Below are 13,369 nucleotides of genomic sequence, written 5' to 3' on the forward strand. Positions count from 1 at the left end.
ACTTTCCATCGTTTTCATGCAGGGGGCGCTGTAAACCTATGCGCCCCCTGCATGAACGCGGAGGCACAGAGACAGACGGTCGATCACGTTGGAATTGATCTGCAGACGGCAGTCTTCTGGCACGGCCAGCTCTGTGTCGCCTCATCTCAATCCCGCGATCCCAACCAGGTGAAAGTCCGCATCAAACCGAATCCCCGGCAAGGCCATCTACTTAACGACTAGAGAAAATTCACACGAAATGTCGTTTTCAATGAAGTCTTCCAGATGTAAAATGATATAAGCTTTTATTGAAGAAACACAATTTAAAACATAATACAATTCAAAGTTGTTTCATTTTGAAACTTCAAAACGGAGCATCGGGAGTTTGCGTGAATGCATCTTTCATGCGCAATTTTTCGTGACTTTCCTGGCCCAAGGCCGTAAATGGTTGTGAGGGGGCTGTAGGCGGTCAGGCTTGCTTCACCCCATGGTTGTGAACATCCAGACGTTAATCAGCATGGACCATTTCTTGTCCTAGTTCGCCAACATATAAGACGTCATGCAAAATTCTAATGAGTGTTGTTGTGGATAATGTATCTACTAGATGTGCTCTGCCTTGTAACCAAATACAAATATGTACCAAAAATGCACTCCAAATGTGTTCTTAAAATTACCTCCTTGCTATGAAGCAAATCAGCAGACACGAAATCTTTCATTTATCGATCTCTCCACGAAACAAAGGAATGTTTTACACAAACTATAACTAGCACAGACTTCTGGGAGTGCGTCAATGATTCAGTGCAAGCCACATGTGGACCCTTATTGGTGCACAGCGTCTCAACAGCAGCCGGGCTTGCTTCAACCAATGGTTGTCAACATCCAGACGTTAATCAGCAAGGACCATTTCTCGTCCTAATTGGACAAAAATCTACGTCAACACATAATACAAAATTATAATTCGTGTTGTAGAGAATGTATCTCCTCTACGTGTAACTTTTGAGTGGTATGCCTTGTAACAGATGAATGATCCTAGTGTGCTCCCTATTTCAAAGACAATGAGTTGCTCCAGAGGGAGATGCTTCCTGAAACCACAAAAGTACCCTTTGACCTGTATCACAAGAACAATGAGTCTCACCTGAGTGATCTGTACAGGTTACTCCAAAAACACACACTTTGTCCTAACATGACTTAATCAATGTTTGACCCTTGTAGACAAAATGTTACATGTACGCACACAATCAGACTAGTATTCATTCTAAATTATTGACAATCATTTTTACGAAGTTAAATTACTGCACTGAAATATGCTGCATCAGGTTAAATCGTATTAACAAGATAAACAAAAAACACTGTCTGCTTAAGTGTATGTACAACATACTAATGCACCATTCAAAACGAGTCGGCCATTGCATGCTGGCATCTGGGTAAAATTTTGCAAATTCTAAACATTACCTACAAACTCCACAACCAAGATGCCACATCAACCATCGCCCCCCACTCACAGGCTCTTGTCCACATGCAGGCCGGTGCAGGGCCACCACCTTGTGCCACACAGGGGCAGCTGCCACTTGGGGATGCTCTTCGAGTGTTTGAGACGAGAAACGATACAAAACTACGAATTGCCGAGGCAATTAAGCAAGCACAATATAAATGCAATTATGATAACATAGTGAATGCTTGGGAGCTTATTGGCTCTCGCTCCTGGTTAGAGATCTACCCAACACACAGGTCCACAAAGACTGGCCGCTCTTACCCTGCAGGTTGAACCTAGGAACCGAGTTTTTAACTTCACATTATTGTCATTAAAGGCCTGTGACAAAGGTGCATCTATTGGAGCAACATCGTTTCAGGCTTGCGCATCTCCCGGGTCTCCATTTGACTTTGTATTGTCTCGGAGGAAGTCCACCCACACCTCCACTTCCACAAACTGCTGGGAGTTGCTTCGCTCTGCCTCACATTCAGAATTCTCCTCCTGCTTCACGTTGCCTCCATCGATGTGAAGGTCCGATTTTGGAGTTGAATCTTCATCTTCACATTTTACCTTCACTTCTTCGCTCTTCACCATGACTTCTTCACATTTCACCTTCACCTCTTCATATGTCACCTCGATACCTTTAAAAGTTTCCAAGCTGGGATTTTCTTCCGGTTCTTGTTTCATGAGAGATGGGCTCATTGAGGCACTTTGACTTTCACAAGCTGATATCAGACTCCGCTCCTTGTGGATATTATGATGCTTGTGTGTTCTCTGGTGTTTTTTAAGAGTCGATGAACTTGCAAACGCCTTCCCACACACACTGCACTTGAAGGGTTTCTCTCCCGTGTGTGTTCTCTGGTGTTTTTTAAGAGTCGATGAACTTCCAAACGCCTTCCCACACACACTGCACTTGCAGGGTTTCTCTCCCGTGTGTGTTCTCTGGTGTGCTACAAGAGCAGATGACATTGCAAACGCCTTCCCACACACACTGCACTTGAAGGGTTTCTCTCCAGAGTGTGTTCTCTGGTGTGCTACAAGAGCAGATAACTGTGCAAACGCCTTCACACACACACTGCATTTGAAGGGTTTTTTCTCCCGTGTGTGTTCTCTTGTGTGTTGCAAGAGTAGATGAAAGTGCAAACGCCTTCCCACACACACTGCACTTGAAGGGTTTCTCTCCCGTGTGTGTTCTCTGGTGTGTTACAAGAGTAGATGACTTTGTAAACGCCTTGCCACACACACTGCACTTGAAGGGTTTCTCTCCCGTGTGTGTTCTCTGGTGTTCTACAAGAACATATGACTGTGCAAACGCCTTCCCACACACACTGCACTTGAAGGGTTTCTCTCCCGTGTGTGTTCTCTGGTGTGTTACAAGAGTAGATGAATCTGAAAACGCCTTCCCACACACACTGCACTTGAAGGGTTTCTCTCCCGTGTGTGTTTTCTGGTGTGGTACAAGAGCAGATGACTTTGCAAATGCCTTCCCACATACACTGCACTTGAAGGGTTTCTCTCCCGTGTGTGTTCTCTGGTGTGTTACAAGAGTAGATGACCATGCAAACGCCCTCCCACACACACTGCACTTGAAGGGTTTCTCTCCCGTGTGTGTTCTCTGGTGCCGTGTCAAATGTTCAGGACAATTCGTGCTGTATGAACACCGGTCGCATTGTTGCCTTGTCGCACCGAGCTGCGCCGAGTGCCTTTGCTCCATCAGACCAATTCTGCAGAGGAAAGTACAGAGGAAGCGTCAGTTGCAGACAGAAAAAAAAATATCTACACGTCAGTATCGATGCACAGAGGAATGCATATACACAGTCACACGTGACTTACACGTCAATACTTATTTATATATTCATGATATAGTGAAAAAGCTTCCCAAATTCATCACGCGGGCTGTTATGGCACACAATGAGAGGGCAAATGGTCACAAATTTCGGCTGTCTGGCTACGAAAAGAATATTTATGAAAGCTAAATTCAGTTGACATAGCAAAAGGTGTTGAAAATAATACTATTTGTGTTGTGCAGAAATTCATAAATTCATGTTCAATCGCAACTTAGATGTGTGTTGTATATATAGACCTTTTCCAAAAATATATATTGAGAATAATTCGACCCATTTTTTTCCTTAAATAATTAATAAATGAAACCAACACTCAACTCCGCTACCCCTCAAACCACACCAAGCATCTGGAGGTCATTAAACAACAAACTTCGGGGCAAAGAGGGGTTCGCGACTATCTGGAAATCTCCAGGCTGGCAGATGACCATATGACATGACCTCCCCGGACGTTTTGGACAGTTCACAAACAAATCTCCAGAGCACATAGCAGAGACAAACGGACGTTACAACTCGCATTTTCTTTAACGGCAAAAGTTTGAAACTCGTCAAAAAGAACAAATCGACGTTATAGACTGCAGTCTATACGAGCGGCTTTATACTGGTAGGAACGAAGTGGACCAGACACCAATAGATTATATCGTCCGTCCGTGTAGCAACATCGCCCCCTACTGCAAACACTTGGCATGACCCTACAAAAACCTTGAGACTCAGTGACGCTATCCTGGCTAAACAAGTGTAACATTCCCTTATAATTCCCTCAGATAGCTTTTAATTAAAACATTTAAATTAATTAGGCTTTCCTGGCTAAACACGTGTAACATTCCTTATAATTCCCTGAGATAGCTTTTAATTAAAACTTTGAAATTAAATAAAAAAACTCACAGCGCCCTAAAGCCTACAGCTAGGCCTAAAGCCTAGAACTAGGCCTGAAACTCTCCCTTCGTATCGTACCCCCGCGTGTGTGAAAGGGAGTTAATGTTTCACAATGTTACATTCCCTGATTTTTTAAAATAGAAACATTTAAATTTCAAGCTTTTACATTAATAATTAAAACATTTAAATTAAATATTAACTCACAGCGACCTAAAGCCTACAGCTAGGCCTAAAGCCTAGAAATAGGCCTCAAAGTCTCCCTTCGTATCGTCCGATTAGGTGTAGCAACATCGCCCCCTACTGCAAACACTTGGCAGGATCCTAAAAAAACCTACAGTGGGGCTTTCCTGGCTAAACAAGTGTAATAATACATTATGTTTATATTCTTTGATATTCGTTCCTACCAGCCCACCCCGCAGGGTCCTGTTTATTATTTATTTTATTTCACCCTTATTCAACTCGTATATCATTTTGTATTGTATCTTTCTATCCATGTAACTTCACCAAGAGAACCAAGGAATGTGCATTCTGGTAGACAAGAAAGTGAGCGCTTGGTTATATCTCCAGCCTCGGGATATCAAAATATAACTCAAAATAAAACACCGATCCCTGGTGACACAGACTTACAACAAAGCTTGGCAAAACCCTCGGAATAATGGTAACAACGAGGGGCATTACGAATCTTGGTTCTTGGTTAAACATGAACCAAATAATAACCACGAGATATTAGACCCGGGGTAACTCATAAGAGGTACAAGAAATAGGTCCAACACACACAAGACCGGATAATATGTATTCCATGGAATCAAAGCCTCCCCGGCCACCTTTGTCTTCCAACAATTTGACACAAACACATGGCAGCCACAATTACGTATGAAGGGTGTCTGGCCTTGAGCTAACAAACACAACGAAGGGGGGGGGGATGCCAACAAGCATAAACTTAGACGGAAAACAGCCCATCCGGGGTCATCAAGGGAAGGGGGGGGGCATTCAGGCGCGGCCGCGGAGAGAGGACGGTGACAGAGGGCATCTGTTTTTTTTCTCTCGCAAGAGACGCACAGATATAACCAACGACACAGATCAGATCATGCAATTCAGTATTGCAAAGGGGCAAACTCCGGGGCATGGCCTCGAGATCAACCATGGGTGTCGTGTCTCGTGGAGCGAAGGGACGATGTGTTGTTAAGAGCTGAGTTCGGTATGAACTGACAGAGTATCGCTGAAAGTTTATTCTACATTCATCCTGATGTTTTGAGTCGCTTGTGGAATCGAGGGTTTGCGATAAGTTGTATTGTACCAAGCTATCAGAGTTGCGTAAGAGGTGTGCTAATACAATTTACAAGTTTTGAGAGTAAGTGATCCAGCCAGCGACGAGCAGCTCACAGCAGCAGCCCTCTTAGAAGAAGGGTGGAGAGCACGAAAGTTGAGCAACGACAAGGCGAAGCCCCGAAGTGAGGGCGGGAGAGGTAACACAATGCCAGTGCAAAACTGGCAGCTGCACGCCAAGGGCGAAAGCAAGGAGAGAGAAAGGAGAGAGCACGGAGCAGTGGAAAGAGCCTGAGCCAGCGCAAGCCCTGAAGTAAGGGCAGGTGTCCGTGTGAAGCTGGCAGCTGCACGATCAAGGAGAGAGCACGGAGCAGTGGAAAGAGCCTGACCAGCCGCCCATGAGCAAGAGTGTCAGCGCCAGCGAGAGCGCCGTGGGTTCGACCCACATACACACCGACCAGCACCAGCTGGGAACCAATGCCAGAGTGAGGAGCGGCGACCATCAGACAAGCTGCGCGCGCTATCTGATGACGGAATCATCGCACACCGCCGACGGCGAGCATCACGCCAACTCAACCAGCAGTGAAGAGAGCTGCAACGCCAAGAGGAAGAGTGCCGTGTGTTTAATACACACACACACGTACACACAGCTACACACACACACAGCTACACACACACACGTACACACAGCTACACACACACACGTACACACACGTACACACAGCCACACACACACACGTACACACAGCTACACACACACACACGTACACACAGCTACACACACACACAGCTACACAGCTACACACACAGCTACACACACACACAGCTACACAGCTACACACACACACAGCTACACACGTACACACAGCTACACACGTACACACAGCTACACACGTACACACAGCTACACACGTACACACAGCTACACACACACACACGAACACACACACACACGAACACACAGCTACACACACACACACGTACACATAGCTACACACACACACGTACACACAGCTACACACACACACGTACACACAGCTACACACACACACACGTACACACAGCTACACACACACACACGTACACACAGCTACACACACACACACGTACACACAGCTACACACACACACACGTACACACACACACACGTACACACAGCTACACACACACACACGTACACACAGCTACACACACACACACGTACACACAGCTACACACACACACACGTACACACAGCTACACACACACACACGTACACACAGCTACACACACACACGTACACACAGCTACACACACACACGTACACACAGCTACACACACACACGTACACACAGCTACACACACAGCTACACACACACACGTACACACAGCTACACACACACACACAGCTACACACACACACGTACACTCAGCTACAAAGATCCCCGTATAGCCTTAACAGACTGTAGGGTCAAGTGCTGTTAGCGAGCACCTATGAAGGCCAGAACGGCACACGAGGAGGTGGGTGGCCAGCACCACGCCCGACCGCCTTTGTCTCCCCAGTGGCGACGTTTACACACCGCACCAGGTACTCATTTAAGGCTGAGTCGACCTAGGGGAGGCCCAGGACCGGTTCAGATAATCGTCACTGGTGTTGGCCGTGAGCGGGAATCGAACCCGGGTCGCCAGGTTCATAGCGCAGCGCGCTAACCGCTACACTATTGCTCCCCACAGCTACACACACACACGTACACTCAGCTACACACACACACAGCTAAACACACACACATACACACAGCTACACACACACACGTACACTCAGCTATACACACACACACACGTACACACAGCTACACACACACACGTACACTCAGCTATACACACACACACTCAGCTACACACACACACGTACACACAGCTACACACACACACGTACACTCAGCTACACACACACACGTACACACAGCTACACACACACACACGTACACACAGCTACACACACACACGTACACTCAGCTACACACACACACACACACGTACACACAGCTACACACACACACACACAGCTAAACACACACACACATACACACAGCTACACACACACACGTACACTCAGCTATACACACACACACACAGGTACACACAGCTACACACACACACACTCAGCTACACACACACACACTTAGCTACACACACACACGTACACACAGCTACACACACACGTACACACAGCTACACACACACACACACGTACACACAGCTACACACACACACACACGTACACTCAGCTACACACACACACACGTACACTCAGCTACACACACACACACGTACACTCAGCTACACACACACACGTACACTCAGCTACACACACACGTACACTCAGCTACACACACACACACCCGTACACACAGCTACACACACACACACGTACACACAGCTACACACACACACACACGTACACACAGCTACACACACACACGTACACACAGCTACACACACACACGTACACACAGCTACACACACACACGTACACACAGCTACACACAGCTACACACACACACGTACACACAGCTACACACACACGTACACACAGCTACACACACGTACACACAGCTACACACACACACACACACGTACACACAGCTACACACACACACACACACGTACACACAGCTACACACACGTACACACAGCTACACACACGCACACGTACACACAGCTACACACACGTACACACACACGTACACACAGCTACACACACATACACAGCTACACACACACGTACACACAGCTACACACACACACGCCGTCCCAGCGGCCCTGCTGGGAATCCCGAGGTATTTTCAGCACAAGGAACGCCGTACCGCGTAATCCGCCAAGTCAACAAGTGGAAAAGAAGACACACGCACACAACACGCATATCGGGACGAATAAGATGAAAAGCATTTACTGCCCATTGAGTTACGTGGATACGGTCGTTCAGAAGTATTTTTGTCATTCCTTTTCGTTGATTGCATAATCTTGCCAATGAATTAATTGACGTATACTTTTGCTTTCGGGAAATGTTTCTTTATTGCCGTTCGTATGAATATCGTCGCATGCATGTTTAAGGACGTCTTCCTATCGCCGTATATGCTCGCGTTACTCTGAGGAATTAATCGAATGTTCTGTTACCCAGTAAACAACGTAATCATTGAGGGTTAAATGTACGGATCAATGAGAACATCTCCAGGGGTACTGTGTTGACAATTCCAAGCATAAGATTTCGAATATTAAAGTTATGTTTTTGGTTAGAAATTTAAATTTCTTAACACAAAAGAGTCCGAGTGGTGCCTTCCTAAGTTCATGCGTAATGATCTCAAATATGAGAACTGTATCCTGCGGTGAGATTTGAATTTGGAGACACGAAGACACAATCAGTAAATGTTAAAACGAGACTAATTGTATTATCCCGAGTGATAATACGACCCTAGGCAACGAAGATAAGCATAATTATCATAACTGCATACATTAGCATAATTGCATACAGTTGCATAACTTAATAGGATCACCTCCCTAATTAGCATAATTTCGGATAATTACACATTTTTCCTATTTACATTTAATTTTTATTATTTTTAATTAATTTTTCAAGGCCCAACATATACAACAGGTGTGAAGCCAGCCAGGCTCACGATGTCCTTGAATGCTGGGATGAACAGATCTGACTTCAGCTGCATGTGTGTGCTGTGTTAACTTCTTGACTGTTTCCATTCTTACAAAGAGCTCCAGAGGAAAACAAAAAACAAACTACAGCTTTGATATAACCTCCCTGTTCAATAGAGTTAATAGAATTTACTGCAAACACAAACTTTACACTGTCACACACTGGCATGGCTCACAGGTGGTGGTGTATTAATGCTTCCTTACTCCACCAAGAAATTCATTGAGGATCAATCAACATCGCCGAGGCTGCGTCTCTCTCCCCGTGGTGTTAACTACCTCTCCTGGTATACAGGAAGTCGTGGGTTCGATCCCGACCCTGACCCCCGGTTGTCCCCATCTCGACATGCAGAGAGTGAACACCGCCACGCGTCTAGAGTGAACACCGCCACGCGTCTAGAGTGAACACCGCCACGCGTCTAGAGTGAACACCGCCACGCGTCTAGAGTGAACACCGCCACGCGTCTAGAGTGAACACCACCACGCGTCTAGAGTGAACACCGCCACGCGTCTAGAGTGAACACCGCCACGCGTCTAGAGTGAACACCGCCACGCGTCTAAAGTGAACACCGCCACGCGTCTAGAGTGAACACCGCCACGCGTCTAGAGTGAACACCGCCACGCGTCTAGAGTGAACACCGCCACGTGTCTAGAGTGAACACCGCCACGTGTCTAGAGTGAACACCGCCACGTGTCTAGAGTGAACACCGCCACGTGTCCAGAGTGAACACCGCCACGTGTCCAGAGTGAACACCGCCACGCGTCTAGAGTGAACACCGCCACGCGTCTAGAGTGAACACCACCACGTGTCCAGAGTGAACACCGCCACGCGTCTAGAGTGAACACCGCCACGCGTCTAGAGTGAACACCGCCACGCGTCTAGAGTGAACACCGCCACGCGTCTAGAGTGAACACCGCCACGCGTCCAGAGTGAACACCGCCACGCGTCCAGAGTGAACACCGCCACGCGTCCAGAGTGAACACCGGCACACGTCCAGAGTGAACACCACCACGCATCTAGAGTGAACACCACCACGTGTCTAGAGTGAACACCGCCACGCGTCTAGAGTGAACACCGCCACGCGTCTAGAGTGAACACCGCCACGCGTCTAGAGTGAACACCGCCACGCGTCTAGAGTGAACACCGCCACGCGTCCAGAGTGAACACCGCCACGCGTCTAGAGTGAACACCGCCACGCGTCTAGAGTGAACACCGCCACGCGTCCAGAGTGAACACCGGCACGCGTCCAGAGTGAACACCGCCACGCGTCTAGAGTGAACACCGCCACGCGTCTAGAGTGAACACCGCCACGCGTCTAGAGTGAACACCGCCACGCGTCTAGAGTGAACACCGCCACGTGTCTAGAGTGAACACCGCCACGTGTCTAGAGTGAACACCGCCACGTGTCCAGAGTGAACACCGCCACGTGTCTAGAGTGAACACCACCACGCGTCTAGAGTGAACACCGCCACGCGTCTAGAGTGAACACCGCCACGCGTCTAGAGTGAACACCGCCACGCGTCTAGAGTGAACACCGCCACGCGTCTAGAGTGAACACCGCCACGCGTCTAGAGTGAACACCGCCACGCGTCTAGAGTGAACACCGCCACGCGTCTAGAGTGAACACCGCCACGTGTCTAGAGTGAACACCGCCACGTGCCTAGAGTGAACACCGCCACGCGTCTAGAGTGAACACCGCCACGCGTCTAGAGTGAACACCGCCACGCGTCTAGAGTGAACACCGCCACGCGTCTAGAGTGAACACCGCCACGCGTCTAGAGTGAACACCGCCACGCGTCTAGAGTGAACACCGCCACGCGTCTAGAGTGACCACCGCCACGCGTCTAGAGTGAACACCGCCACGCGTCTAGAGTGAACACCGCCACGCGTCTAGAGTGAACACCGCCACGTGTCTAGAGTGAACACCGCCACGTGTCTAGAGTGAACACCGCCACGCGTCTAGAGTGACCACCGCCACGCGTCTAGAGTGAACACCGCCACGCGTCTAGAGTGAACACCGCCACGTGTCTAGAGTGAACACCGCCACGCGTCTAGAGTGAACACCGCCACGCGTCTAGAGTGAACACCGCCACGCGTCTAGAGTGAACACCGCCACGCGTCTAGAGTGAACACCGCCACGCGTCTAGAGTGAACACCGCCACGCGTCTAGAGTGAACACCGCCACGCGTCTAGAGTGAACACCGCCACGCGTCTAGAGTGAACACCGCCACGCGTCTAGAGTGAACACCGCCACGCGTCTAGAGTGAACACCGCCACGTGTCGAGTGAACACCGCCACGCGTCTAGAGTGAACACCGCCACGTGTCGAGTGAACACCGCCACGCGTCTAGAGTGAACACCGCCACGTGTCGAGTGAACACCACCACGCGTCTAGAGTGAACACCGCCACGTGTCGAGTGAACACCACCACGCGTCTAGAGTGAACACCGCCACGTGTCGAGTGAACACCGCCACGCGTCTAGAGTGAACACCGCCACGTGTCGAGTGAACACCGCCACGCGTCTAGAGTGAACACCGCCACGTGTCGAGTGAACACCACCACGCGTCTAGAGTGAACACCGCCACGTGTCGAGTGAACACCACCACGCGTCTAGAGTGAACACCGCCACGTGTCGAGTGAACACCGCCACGCGTCTAGAGTGAACACCGCCACGTGTCGAGTGAACACCGCCACGCGTCTAGAGTGAACACCGCCACGTGTCGAGTGAACACCACCACGTGTCTAGAGTGAACACCGCCACGCGTCTAGAGAGAACACCGCCACGCGTCTAGAGTGAACACCGCCACGCGTCTAGAGTGAACACCGCCACGCGTCTAGAGTGAACACCGCCACGCGTCTAGAGTGAACACCGCCACGCGTCTAGAGTGAACACCGCCACGTGTCGAGTGAACACCGCCACGCGTCTAGAGTGAACACCGCCACGCGTCTAGAGTGAACACCGCCACGTGTCGAGTGAACACCGCCACGCGTCTAGAGTGAACACCGCCACGTGTCGAGTGAACACCACCACGTGTCTAGAGTGAACACCGCCACGTGTCGAGTGAACACCACCACGTGTCTAGAGTGAACACCGCCACGCGTCTAGAGTGAACACCGCCACGCGTCTAGAGTGAACACCGCCACGCGTCTAGAGTGAACACCGCCACGCGTCTAGAGTGAACACCGCCACGCGTCTAGAGTGAACACCGCCACGTGTCGAGTGAACACCACCACGCGTCTAGAGTGAACACCACCACGTGTTGACGAGCCTCACCTTGTTGTTATTGTTGTTGTGGGCAGGTCGCTGCTGAAAACAAGAGCGGTACAGCAGCTCAAGCGGGCGTGGCCTGGTAAAAATAAAAACTGTGTGAATGTTTAAAGTAAAACAAGTTACAAAGTGGCGAGCCGGGTCAAGACAAATTCAACTTAAGCGAGAGAATTGAAGCGAACGCGACCAGGCGAGGGCAGGAGGCACTAGGCCCGCGTTGTAAAGTTTAAATCTGGACATCGCTTCCATGCTCGCTGCTACTCAATTGACATCCCTACGAGAGAGAGGCTCTACCTTGGTAAACAACAACAACAACCACAACAACAACAACCACCACAACAACCACCACCGTAATGAGAATTTCTCACCTCGGATTTCAGTGCACGGGCCGAGTGGCAACTTCCTGGTCCCTCGTGACGTCACGCAGCAGCAGGTGACATGACGTCACTCGCGGGGTACGATGACACTCCCCTCCCACAATGAGCGGCTCTCAACTCGCGACGCCTTTCACGAATAAATTATGTTAATGAGCCGCCAGTCACCGGGCGTGGCTTTGCCCAAATAAGGATTGGCACTGGGACAGACATCGGCAGCGGCCTAGCGGAGGTGACGTCACGCGCAAGAGCGCGGTGGTCGGGGTAGGTGACATGACGTCACTAGCGAGGCACACTTCCCCATTGCGTTTGACGCCGATGAGATCACGCGGCGCTGTGACGTCAGAGGGCTGGGTCAGAGTTCAAGTTTGTTGACAGAAGGGGAGCGGCAGTGACGTGGTGAGCGCTGCGCTCCGCACCGACCAGCCGAGTTCCATTCCCGCTCGTGGCCAACGCCGCCAGAGACGACTTTCTGAGCCGGTCCTGGGCCTCCCCTAAGTCGACTCAGCCTCAAACGAGTCCCCGGTGCGGTGTGTCAACATCGCCAGCACTGGGGAGACAAAGGCGGCCGGGCGTGGTGCTGGCCACCCACCACCCCCTCTGTGTGTG

General features: G+C 49.7%; 1 pseudogene; it reads right to left on the minus strand.

Annotated features, from left to right (window-relative positions):
* Positions 1 to 273: 273 nt before the first annotated feature.
* On the minus strand, positions 274 to 12,900 carry LOC133363008 (zinc finger protein 391-like; annotated as a pseudogene).
* Positions 12,901 to 13,369: the final 469 nt, after the last annotated feature.

This window comes from Lethenteron reissneri, unplaced genomic scaffold (genome assembly GCF_015708825.2).
Source record: "Lethenteron reissneri isolate LAM-NWPU_2019-01 unplaced genomic scaffold, ASM1570882v1 scaffold_1639, whole genome shotgun sequence".
NCBI classification, from domain to species: domain Eukaryota; kingdom Metazoa; phylum Chordata; class Hyperoartia; order Petromyzontiformes; family Petromyzontidae; genus Lethenteron; species Lethenteron reissneri.